This window comes from Euprymna scolopes, chromosome 25 (assembly GCF_053919585.1).
Source record: "Euprymna scolopes isolate OS-2025 chromosome 25, ASM5391958v1, whole genome shotgun sequence".
In the NCBI taxonomy this organism is placed as follows: domain Eukaryota; kingdom Metazoa; phylum Mollusca; class Cephalopoda; order Sepiida; family Sepiolidae; genus Euprymna; species Euprymna scolopes.
The window spans coordinates 65904367-65917053 of record NC_136506.1 but is presented as its reverse complement, the minus strand read 5'-3'; the positions used below and the strand labels follow the sequence as shown (position 1 = coordinate 65917053).

Genomic DNA, 12687 nt, shown 5'->3' with positions numbered 1-12687 from the left:
TATTTGGCAATTAGAACAGAGTTTCTTGCCTGGAATAAGTAACTTAGTCTTTGCTTTATCTGCCAACTTCAGAGAAATTGATTTCAAGCTGCCTTTAATTTGCTTCTTATGATTTTTAAATGGATTGCAACAACTCTTTTCAAGCCACTCATACTTAGTTAACAAGGTCTGTTTGTGATGGCCACAGATAGTCTGTATCTTATCCTCATCAAGTCCTTTCCTATAGGCAATAAGCTTTACATCCATTGCATCCAAATGATTCACTGAAATTAATCCAACCTGTTTATCATGGAATAAATTAGTACTTGTTTCAACTGTTAGCTCACTACAAATAGAACAATTCATTCATCTTTATCTGGAAAAAAAAAAAAAAAAAAAAAAAACACTACTTCAATTATTGTGTGTGCTAGTAAAAAATCCAAGTAGGAAAATGTCACCTTCCTCTTCGGATACTGTAAGAAAAATGACTAATAAATATTTTAGGTGCCACAGACAAGTTCCAGTCTGGGTCAAAAGAGGGTCATTCAGTTCACGGTTGGCCTAATTCTAAATTTATTACAATTATTACCCATCAGATCTTATGTTTAAACAATGTTTAATCCCATTTATGTTTGAATTAATGTTAAATGCCATCGACAAAAACTCTATAAAATGTTGATCCTAATGCATGAGTCAATGTTTATCACTTGTTAAAGACAATCTATCTGTACCGGCGTACCATACAAAATGCAATATCTGCAAAATATATTTAAATTATTTTCTTTTTAAATTAACAAAATCTTAAAGAACTTACTTAGCACAATATGAACATTTGAGGAGTTTAGGAGCATTAGGATGATTGTCTTTATCAATCTTCCACTGAATTACCGCATGTACATAGAAAAAAAAAAAAGATAAATTCACAGGGCTATATCTTCTAAAGTAGGCTAAAAACTCACAAATTTTTTTTTGAGAACTTAAGCAGTTATAGTAGATGCTATCAAAAAAATATGATGAAAATTGAAGAGGACATATTTTCTCTAGACTGACCGTAAGCTACAATAGGTAAAAAATTGATGATTTGGAGGACATACTTTTGGGTGAGCAAAATTTTATTTTCTACCAAGTATGGGGTTAAAATAATTAAATATTCGGATTCTACAGTCCCTAAATGCTCTTCCTACCAAATTCCAGAAATATTGAATATGTGGAAGTATTTATTTTTTAATTTTATAAAACACTGAAATTCTGTGATGTTTTGCAGCATAAATTTAGAAGCAAAAATGCAAATTTTATACCCCCTAAAATCCGAACGGTAAGGTTTAGGACCAAATAATTTGGCAAATTTTCCTAACTCATGAAGGAGAATATTTGTGCCAAATTTCAAGTAATTCCGTGTCGGTGGGTGTAATGGCCTGGTGAATTGATATGGAATGACCCAGATGCCTCACAAATTTAACAACATCCAAAAAAAACGCCGTTTTGAAGTGTCATCTGTTCTTTTACATAAGAATTACTTGACCGGATTGCGACTAGTGGTGAATAGTGGGTTCTTTATAACAACCAGTGATGTTCAGCTCAGCAGTTAGACATCGACGAAGCTCTGCAACACTTCCCAAAGTTAGAGTTGCAACTAAAGGTCATGCTGTTTGATGGTCTGCGACTGATCTCATCCATTAGTTTTTTGAATGCCGACGAAACCATTACGGTGGACAAGTACAGTCAACAAATAGATGAAATGCATCAGAAACTTTCACAACAATACCCAGCATTAACCAACAGAATAGACCTAATTCTCCTTAATGACAATGCCCAACCACACGTTTCTAAACCGACCTTGCAGAAGTTGAATAAATTGGGTTACAAAACTCAGCCTCATCCACCATACTCTTCAGACCTCTCACCTACGGACTACCACTTTTTCAAGCATCTCAACAACTTTCTCCCAGAGAAATGCTTCAAAAACCTAAGTGATATCAAAAAACGCCTTCATCGCCACCAGAACATAAGATTTTTAAGTTACTGGCATAAATACACTTGTTTTGCGTTGGTAAAAGGGTGTTGATTCTGATGGTGCTTATTTCGACCAATATATTTTTGCTTTAGCCGAGATATGTTCACCTGAATTTAAAAGTTAAAAATCGAACTTTCTTAACCTCATACATACACACTCCAATAGGAGGAACTTATTTCAAACAAATATTATAGCATATAATTCCGGTCAATATCCTGGTCTTGTATGTTGGAATGGTGTTAGATGCAATGCGCGATACAGTGAAACTTGTATTTATTGTGGATCTGTTTGTTTTACTATACACATAGATTCGAAAAAGTTGTCAACAAACAAATATATAACAAATGTTATCAAAGGCAATATAAGTTCAAAAAACATGCTGTGTTTATTGTTATATTTGAAAAAGACAAATTGCGGCGAGTTTGCTAGTGAAATACGTTAAGTTTTGGAAAATGAGTCCAAACTAAAAAATTATACAAAATATTGTTAGAAACCCACCGAATATGTCAACCTATGTCACAGTAAAATATATTGAGCGAGTTTCTAACTGTATTTTGTATAGTTTTTTAGTTTTAACTAATTTTTCCAAACTTAACGCATCCAAAAGCGAGCTCGTCACAATTTATCTTTTTCAAATATACCGATAAGTAAGCATGTTTTTCGAACCGATTAAACATTTTACATTAAATAAAAACACTAAAAACTTATCCAGTTAGGTAGAAAAGTAACTTATCTTGCTTTTGATAACATTTGTTTGTTATATATTTGTTTTTTGCCAACTTTTTTAAATCTATGCGTGAAACAACCAAGTGAGCTACACAGAAACGTTTGTGTTTCATTCCATCAAATAAATTGGATACTAAATGCATTCTGATGAATTATTTTTGGAACGAAACAAACGTTGTCGTTTCTGTGTAGCTAACCTTAATGTTTTTATATACTCATTTAGCTCTACTCAGGTTTTGAATACTGCAGTAAATACTAAAACCTAATTTCACACCCATAAGTCATCATAAAAGCAGGTGGTCATCAGGAATTGAACCCTAACCTCTCAGTTTATTTTTCAAGAAAAAAAAATGACAAATACTTACATATTAAATGCTTGTTCACGAGTTTGGAAAAATCATCAGAAAAAGCTAGAAATAGCTAGAAATTCTTTCTCGTCAAAGAATCAGGATTTGCAAAATTCCTACAAAACAAAAGAAATTTGAATATTACACAAAAATTATAAATTCAACCACAAGAAAATTGAAATATTCTAAGCTTTTGTTAAAAATAGACTTTTACACACACTAATATGAAAACTAAAATGTTTAAACATTTTCCAAAAACGTGCTTTTAGAATGAAGAGTTTTGTTGACATAAAAATAAACTTAGATGCGAAGTTGTGTTAAAAATATTGCAATGTTTTTTTTTGTATAATTTGATAAAAAAATTTAATACCAAAATTGATTTTTTAATTTAAAATATAAATTAATGTCTAAAGTTGATTTTTTTCACATATTTTACCATTAAAAAAACTTTCATTACAGAAGTAAAAATACTTTTCATTTTACTTTTACACCGAATTCGGGACACGTGCTTCTTGTGAATATTTATTTTTTGTTTTTACTTACAGCGATATTTTTGCAATCATCTATTGCCATTTAAAAAACAAGTTACGAAAAAGTTTTTTCTTTTTTTTAAATAATCACCGTTTTGGTGTAGTCATTTACATTAATCAAAGCATCGAGATTATATATATATATATATATATATATGTGTGTGAAAAAGTTTAAATAAATTAAAAATGCTAAAAATTAAATAAAATGAAAATGACGGAATATAGAAAAGGCTAAAGTCAATTTCTTTTTTGTGTGTACAAATAAATTTTTAAATATAATTTCATAATTAAAGTGATACTTTTCATAAATAAAAATTCAATTATTTTTTCTTTTACAAGTAAAAACTTTAAAGTTAAAAAAAATAAATAAAAGGGTACAAAAAATCTTTAAAATCGAATTTGATTCGACACGTGCTTGTACATAGATATATATTCATGTATAACAACAATTCCAAATTTTGCCTTTTCTCCTTTACTTACACATAATTTCTTATTCAATTCGGCAGAGACGGAGGGGAGTAATTTTAAGCAAGTGCAACCGTTTACCAAAAGTCAATTATACAAACTTTTGTTTTAGTCATGCAAAAAGAAAAAAATAGTATCCAACTCACACAATATTATATTGTATAATGAAATGATTTAGATTACAATATTTTTAAAGTAGAAGGTTGTTTTTCTTAATATAATTAAATGTTTAATTCATTTTAATTAAATGCAAACATAAATATAAATTATGAACATGTAAAATATATATAAAAACTTTGTCCTAAAAATAATCGTCAAATTTTTCTAATATCAGGAAAATAAAAGCAGTTTATTTCCCGATGTTATATACGTCCAAACAAATTAAAAAGGGCGACTTTCTAAGTAAATAAAAAAAAAATGAGCTTCGAGGCGGAGCCAATAATAACCGTATGTATCGCTTGAAAAAACAATAACAAAAATATATATATATATATATATATATATATATATATATATATATATATACGTGTGTGTGTGTGTGTTTGTGTGTAAATGTTTAAACAAATATTTTTAAATTGTCTTTTTCGTCGAGTTCAAAGTTTGTTTTTACATGATTTGGGTTAGATTCGAACACTTATTGAACGTAAACACCATCTGAGTTTATAGTTATTTTTTTAAACATTCTTGGCTTGAATGTTTATATTTGTTTTCCTTGCAGTTTTCGTTTTACGAAAAAAAATAAAAAAAGTGTGTGGGGGGGGTATTTTGCGGGAGATATTTTTGTTGTGTACGTTTTCAGTGTCCAAAGTTCCTTTTCATTCTATATCAGACTTGTAGTTTTAACATTGCATTGCAGTTGAAGATATATATAATATATAATATAAAGACTCAATTTAATATCGATTTCTTTTTAAATAAATGTATGTATGTATTATTATTAACCAAGTTTTTAATTACTTTGTATATGTTTTGAAGTTTGTTTTGTTTTTTTTTACTACCAATGAATTTATTTTATTTTTTATATTTTATTTTACTAGTACTAGTTATCAAAATAAAATAGTTAAAAACTAAATTAAACTTTTCATGTGTATTTTTATCTAAAATTGAAATGTAATTTTTAAACTAATAATCTAATATAGAAAAAGACCGTAGCGAATTTGGGACGCTGAAAACGTACAGAGGGATCAAGCAATCGTGCGGAATGGTTGTCTCTTAAAAAAAAAAGAATTTAGGACGCTGTATGGTACAACAATTGACGGGTTGACCCCTATCAAGTATTTATAAAGTCTTTCACTAAGGTGTCAGACAATTTACCGGTTGTAGGGATGAATTTGAGAGCGGAAAAAAAAGCAGAAAAAAGGAGTGCCTTCTTATCAAAAAGTCTCCACCATCTTTCGTCCACGAAGGCAGGAAAAAAAAAAAAAAAAAAAAAAAAGATGGCGGCGCTACTTACATACCTGACAAGTTAAAATTCCAATCGGGGGGGACAGAAAAGAAAAAAAAACGAAAAAAAAGAAAAATAAAAATAACACGAGGTGATAACTTAAAACCTCAAAAAAAATTAAGGTTTCATAGTCTTATATAACATTAAAAATTGTCCTTATGATTTCTCTAAATTAGATTTATATAAATTTTAAAGCGCAGAAAAAAGAATATCTACGCTAAACACGACCGCCATTATTATTTTCTTACAGGAATAGTGATTTTAAGCTTTAAAATATTCAAGATTAGCGTTTTGAAAATACGTAATTTAATGTATCAGACTTTCTGTCGATATATCACTATACTTAAATGCGGGGGACTACTGCAGTTTATGGTTAAATTTAATTTTGAATGCTTAGTCGTAGGTTTCTCTTTCTGTTCGTCCATTAAAAAAAAAAAAACACCTAAGTCTTCTCTGTTCAGCCTACAGACATTTGAATTTATATCGCATTAATTATCTTGGTTGGTGGTTTTCATTCGTCATTTAACACGTGTTCGCTTCATACTTTGATGTTAAAAGTTATAAGAATTACCCTTTTTCTTTTTTAAACATAAATCTTATCCTCAAAGTTGTCTACTATTTTTCCACAGATAACAAACGACATGCAGCACGCTAATTTTTAACACTGCCTTTTTCTGACTGTGACGTCACAGAGAAGGACCGGTAAGGGATATCAAGATTAACCTATTTCCGAAAAAAATGAAATCGTAATTTTAAACAATTCAAAAATAACAAAATTAACATTAAATTAAATAAAAATATTCTATATTTATTTTTTTCATAAATTTTAATTACTCGCATATGCATAATGTTACAATGTTTTGCATATCTCTCTAATCTTATTTTCTACTTTCTCCTTCTAAGCCTCAGAATATACTCTGTAAGTAAAAGTACATTTGATTTTTTTTATATTTATAAAATATATTAATAAGTTATTCAAATTCATATACAGCTATTTTATTTATTAAAGTATTAATTTGAAGTTTTAATAGAAAAAATATGTATTTTTATATTTTTAATTTATCCACATGGGTTAGAGGTTATTTCGCGAAATGGATTTTTTTTTAAATTTTAAATATAAATCTGGAGCTGGTCGAGCTCCGCGTACTTTTTTTATTATTTATATTTTAACAAATTATTCAAATTAAATAAGTGCTATTTTATTTATTAAAGTATTAATTTTAATTCAAAATAATGTATTGGTAACGAAAAGGTTAGAGGTTATTTCTTAAAGCTGACCTGGTAAATTACTTATGTAACCCTACTAAAATCCCATATAATATTTAATAGACAAACCATATGACAGTTCCTAGAAAAATAATTTTTTAATTATCTTGGCAGTTTTTACTGAAAAAACAATCGGAAATTTATATCTATGTTTTAGTTAATTCCTGATGTAAATTATATCAAGGACTTACACATTATTCTTAAATAACTTCTTTTTTTTTTTTTCATGTTCTAATAATACAGAAAACCATTTAATCGTACGCTGAAATGTGTGAAACGAAACGCTGAAAATAAAAACTAGATCGGAAAAATATAGTCACCGTCTTTATAGACAAGTCAAGAACAAAACTAACCAAGGAGGAACGATAATTCCCGTTCATAACCCTGCCTTTTAATTAGTAATTTTATGAGTTTATTTTCCAGTTGACATTTTAAAGGCATCAAAATCACATTCGGATATTCTCACAGTACACATGTTCCCCAAACTCTTTTTTTTTTTTTTTTTTTTTTTTACTCTTTTCCACTAGACATAATGTCACTTGGAACGTAAGGGTTACTATTGGGAATCGTGATTAACAGGGAAGTGGAGAGTTTAGCTGCGAGGTCTCTGTTCATATTACCTTTAAACTGCAAGATAACACAGTCAGGGAAACAGGAAATAGGGAGGGAATTCCAAAATCTAATAGTCTGAGGGAAGAAACTTAAAGTAGAAGGCTCTCTGGCATCAAGAGACCTCAACAGTGAAAGAGTGGGATTTTACTGTTTTTCAGATTAGTAAGGAGTATGTCAAGGAGGTACAAGCGCTATGAGTTCATCAGAGCATGTTCCATTAAAGTACTTGTAAAACTAGCACAGGAATTCAACACTGCAGTGTATGGGACAGAGGTTTGTGGTTGGGCGATAGTGCCGGACCTATTAGATTTGAGACTCTTTCATATGCCGCTTGATTTCAAACCTGGATGATTGGTGCTAGACAGAATGACACAGTCCAATAACTTGAATGTTGTGGTCGATTCCTCTTTTACTCTCACTGCCCAATGCAGTGGTTTCCAAACTTTTTTACATGGTGGCCCACTATTGATTTTTTAAAAATTTCGTGGCACGCCTATGAAAAAAATAAATAAATATTTTCTACTCATAAAACGTTTTTGCAATAAAACATTTACAATATGCTAGGTAACAATAATGAATTTTAAATTGCAAATAATCATTTTTTGAAGTTTTTTTTCACAATTCATATCACTAACAAGAATTAAAATACATTCATTTGCAAGATAATCTATATTGCTACTGCATGAAGTTAGATTAGCTTGAAATTAACTTTGTCTTACAACCTGTATATTTAGGAATGGTTTTGGTATTGAAATTGTGTCTGAATGTTTCAGCTCCGATGTCGATTCCCGAGACTTTGAAAATCTTCTAATATTCCGATTAATTATCCCATCACTAATATGAACCGTAAAAAAGCTTACCAATTAGTATGCTTGAAACATTTAGATTCCAGAAATTCAACAATCTTGAACTGCACGGTGTCATCATGATTAAGAAATTAAATGTCTTTATTAAACAAAATGAAATTAAATAGCTTTTAGCTATTATCTCTTCGTAGCACACCAGTAATCATTCTATGGCACACTAATGTGTCACGGCACAATGGTTGAGAATCACTGACCCAATGCCTTCAAGTGGTAAATAAGTGTACACTTTGCCGTCTACCACCCCTTTGCCACCATGACAGCTGACATTTTCGTACGTTTTTACATATTTCTGGTGTGGCCGATTCTGAAATAAAGCCTTCTATCTCTATCATTTACCTATTTTTTTCAGCATATCCAGCACCTGGAATGGGTTCAGGGACTGGTGAGACAAATGACATGTGGACTCCATATCAGACATTCCAAAGTTTCCCACATACAGATGAACATAGACCTGTCTACAAACCCAATGCCTCTTTCTGTCATAAAAATGCAAGAACAGGAGGTGCACGAAGGCCTTTAGGTATTTTATAGTCAGAGTAAGTACAGCCAGTCAGTCCAGGATGAGAGGAAAGATGTAAGTGGTACACACCTCCACTCTACCCTTTAAGGAAAGTTTCCTTCAAAGCCAAGAAATGGCCCATGATTTGACCTTTAACTGTACCGCTGACTAATTCTTTTCAAGCTGGAAGTCTGGTCTGGACCATATATCAAGGATGTGGACCAGGCCACCTGTCCAGCTCAAAGGTGCCGGAAGGGTGGTGACACCACTCCAGATACCTAACAATAGGCCGACCAACTTGATGCAGTTGATTTTAGCCCTCTGTTACCATCTTGATGTCTTAGAACCATAACACAAAGATGGTGATGTCATTGGCGACCATGGAGACTTTGACCGGTGTTCCACCAAGCAAATTGATTCTGTGAAAACCAAACTTGCTTCCCCATGCCTTAGCTTGTGAAGTAGTAGCTCCAACACAAGGACATAAAGCAGGGGGCGACCACGGACAGCCCTGACACACTGACTGGGAGATAATGAAAGACTCTCGCAATATACCTATTCAAACCACACCTAGAAAACTCCCTATGCTCATCTGCATCGGAGTTCACTGCTTTGGAATCTTTTCTTAGTCTAGCCCTAACTACTTGGCCTTTGTAATGCTCACTAGCCTCATGCCAAATGTCCTGCTAGCTAGTTTTTGACTAACTATATCCCCATCACCCCTGTCCAGATTAGTTTCTCTTCTAACTGCTTCTTTGTCTTTGTCTTATCTAGTGCAAGGTGCTAAGCATATTTGATGGAGAAAAACAAGCTATTTGCTACATTAAAATTAGTATGAAACAATATTACTTATAATAATGCATAACCGACCAGTAAGACTAAAACATTTGTTTTTAACACTAAAACATCATTGACAACCACGGTCCCTACAAGACAAGAAAATATGACTGACAGGATAGAAGAAAATTCAAAAGTGAGCAGATAAGAAGAAAAGAAAGCAGACAAGTGACTCACCAACTGGTGAAATATCTTTTCTTTTTTTCCAAGTTTTCGACTCTCAGCTGGGTTTGTTTTTAAGTCCTTATTTGCGACTGCATTTTTTCAACCTTCTTTTGCAACTACATTTTTCTGTGGTAACGTTTATATTTCTTTCTTTTTTTCTTCATGTTGATCCTTTTATGTTAAAAGACCTAGTCACGGCAGCCAAAATAAATGTATGTAATTTTGTGTGGTGTTACACTTTGTTTTAAATAAATAAATTCATAAAAATAAAACTGGAAATAAATAAATCAAAATCCAGCTCAGAATTTTTCTCTTTTTAACATAAGTCTTTATTACCGAACTCTCCCATCTCAACACCACTTAAAAGTCTCTCACCATTGTCCATCTCGTCCAGTGTATACTTTCTTCCCCAACCTCACACTGGCTATAGCCAGCCCTTTCTCGCCTTCAACTTTACATGTCCGTTTTCTTTGACATCAACTTTGTTTCTACCCCAAGTATGTGATTTTTTTTTTCCTTTTTCTTCTAATACCTAATTTGTATATGCACATTTTTTGGCTATTGCTGCTAATCTCTTTGAAAGCCAGCCATCCTTTGCTGCTGCTGATATCTTCCCATGTGCCCATATGCACTATGTTACACTGGTTTGCAGCAACATCCACTCTTAGGGACAAGAGGTCTTTCTGAATGTGAGCTGCCCAGTTTAAAGACCTCAAGCCCATCACATTCAAGCAGCTAGCCAAGTTAAGAGACATGAACTTAGCTTATGCAGTGTCGTACCTGGTTCCAGTAGAGGATGATGACACTATACACCATGTTCAATGTTGCCAGTTTCCAGATGTCCTAGCCACTGCAAGCAATCCTGCTAGCGTCCAAAAGAAAGGTTAATTTAAGATCACTGAAGAGTGATGGATGCACCAGTAATGGAACTCTTCTCTTGCATTCTGGTAAAAGTTTTTTGAGGGAAGTGTCTTTGTCCTTAGATAGTTTCATTCCTATGATGGCCTCCTCTGTAGCTTCCAGCATCTGCCAGAGTTCTTACAGCCAGCTAGAACCCTTATGTCACAAAAGGGGCACCTAGGAAGTCAGTGGGGTTATCAATTTCTTTTTTCCTATCTGATGGAGTTCTGACAGAGGTTTTCTCCTTTGTCAAAGTGAAAGGTCTGTACCAACAGACAGGGGATCAATTTTGCATATGTCCTTCCAAATATTGAAAAGGGGGGGGGGCGTTATCATTGTTCTTTTTGGTGAGAAAGAGAGACTGAGTGGCTCTTCTTTTTCTTCGGTTCATGAGGATTAGAGCTGAGTGGTGTGTGTGTGTGTGTGGGTGTCTGTTTTGGTGCATGCGATGTGGGGACAGGTTTTGCTTTTTGTATTGGTGTGGGGACCGGTTTTTGCAGAGTGGAGGTGGGTACTTTGTCTGAAGTTGTTCTGGGGTAGGAGTTGGTTGTGTGCATGTGGGTTTTGCTGGTGTCTGAGATGGTGCATGCTCACTGAGGGACTAGCCCAACTTTTTCCTCCCTTTTGTTTTTGAGATTTTTTTTTTTTGTCTTTTGATGAACCAGGGAGGAGCTACTTTGCATGCACCTCCTTTTCAAGAATATAGTTTTCCATTTTATCCCCTGTTTGCTGAGCATAGGAATATTTTGTTGCTTCTACTGGTGCTGCTGGTGCTGGTGCTGCTGCTGCTGTTGTTGTTGTTGTTATTGTTGTTGTTGTTGTTGTTGTTGTTGTTGTTGTTGTTGTTGTTGTTGTTGACGAGGAGGAGGAGGAGCAACAAGTCAGAAAAGGGTTATAGTTCCAATGGGAGAGAGAGACAATAGATAGGGTGAGGACAGAGTTGGAGGCAAAATTATCAGGGGTGATGGTTGTTGTTTTTTAGGGAGAAGGAGAAAAAAAGTGTCTGGATACTTTGGAAGTTAGAGAGGCTATCACTGAATATCCATGCCTTTTGGATCTGCCCTTCATCTTGTATTATCTGTATTGCATTTTGCATTGACTTCATTTCTGCTTGGAAGGAAGAACATCTGCCTGTTGGAATGGTGAAAGAGTGGGGGACTTAGGAGTCTCTTGAGGGGCTGGTGATGGCAACGATTCTACCACCGCCTGTAGCAGTACCACTCATTGCTGATTCGTCAGTATAGAGGATCAGGTTGAAGGTGTCCCATTATTCTGCCAGACTGCTGCATGCCAATTTCTTCTCAGTGTCCATGTATACAGACTTGTTCCTAATTGTCTCAGAGATAGGGTTACCTGTCTCCAACCATATGTTTGACGTTTGCTTCTGCAATTTGATGACATGGGTTTTTACTTGCTCAGTGATCGCTCGTCCCATGAAGCATTGGCTCATCTCTAGCTTCTCCATCGTTAATTAAAGATATGACATCCAGGGGCAGTGGTTTATTTGATGGTGGCTTATTCTGTTGCTATATATGTGGATCATAGCATTCGTTTATCATAATATGACCCCCATGGACGGGGACAAAAGATAAGAGAGTCCTGTGGTAAAAAGAGAGTATGTGTGCATACCACTCGTTGAAATCCATGCTTGAAGATAGCCATGTTGGTTGTACTCCCACAGAGAATTGTGCTGTCAGCAAGAACCGAGAAGAAAGAGGGACAGTATATTGCTGGTTTAATATTTAATAAACTTGGTCACATGACTGAGAGCTGGCTTCTGATTGGACAAGCCAGGAAGAAAGTGGATTCCAAATCTCCAGCCACGAGAATTTGCTCCTGCTTCTGCTTGTTGCAATTTTTGTCTGCTACAGAACCTTTCCACTACTGAATCAAGGTGATGTAAGAATCTGAGGTGGATCTCGTCAGGTCTAACAGCTTTTGCTAGGTTGAAATTTTTCAGTACTGATCTGACCTCGCCTCAATCGGTGGTTATTCTGGCAGCGTCAGTGTTCTTTGTCACTGTGAGACTTTTGAGGA

At 33.7% G+C, this 12687-nt stretch overlaps 1 protein-coding gene across 6 annotated transcripts in view; it reads right to left on the bottom strand.

Annotated features, from left to right (window-relative positions):
- LOC145247409 (serine/threonine-protein phosphatase 1 regulatory subunit 10-like) overlaps positions 1-6212 on the bottom strand; it is a 138307-nt gene extending 132095 nt beyond the window's left edge. For 2 of the 6 annotated variants that reach the window (XM_080109116.1, XM_080109120.1), the window contains exons 1-2: positions 6077-6212; positions 3085-3182 (exon numbers count right to left, since the gene is read on the bottom strand). The gene's annotated coding sequence lies outside the window, so the exon portion shown is untranslated. Of the gene's footprint in view, positions 1-3084; positions 3183-4076; positions 4098-5375; positions 5468-5518 lie in introns of those variants that run through there. The other 4 variants (XM_080109118.1, XM_080109121.1, XM_080109117.1 and 1 more) reach the window with 4 other exon arrangements.
- Between the last annotated feature and the right edge of the window lie 6475 nt (positions 6213-12687).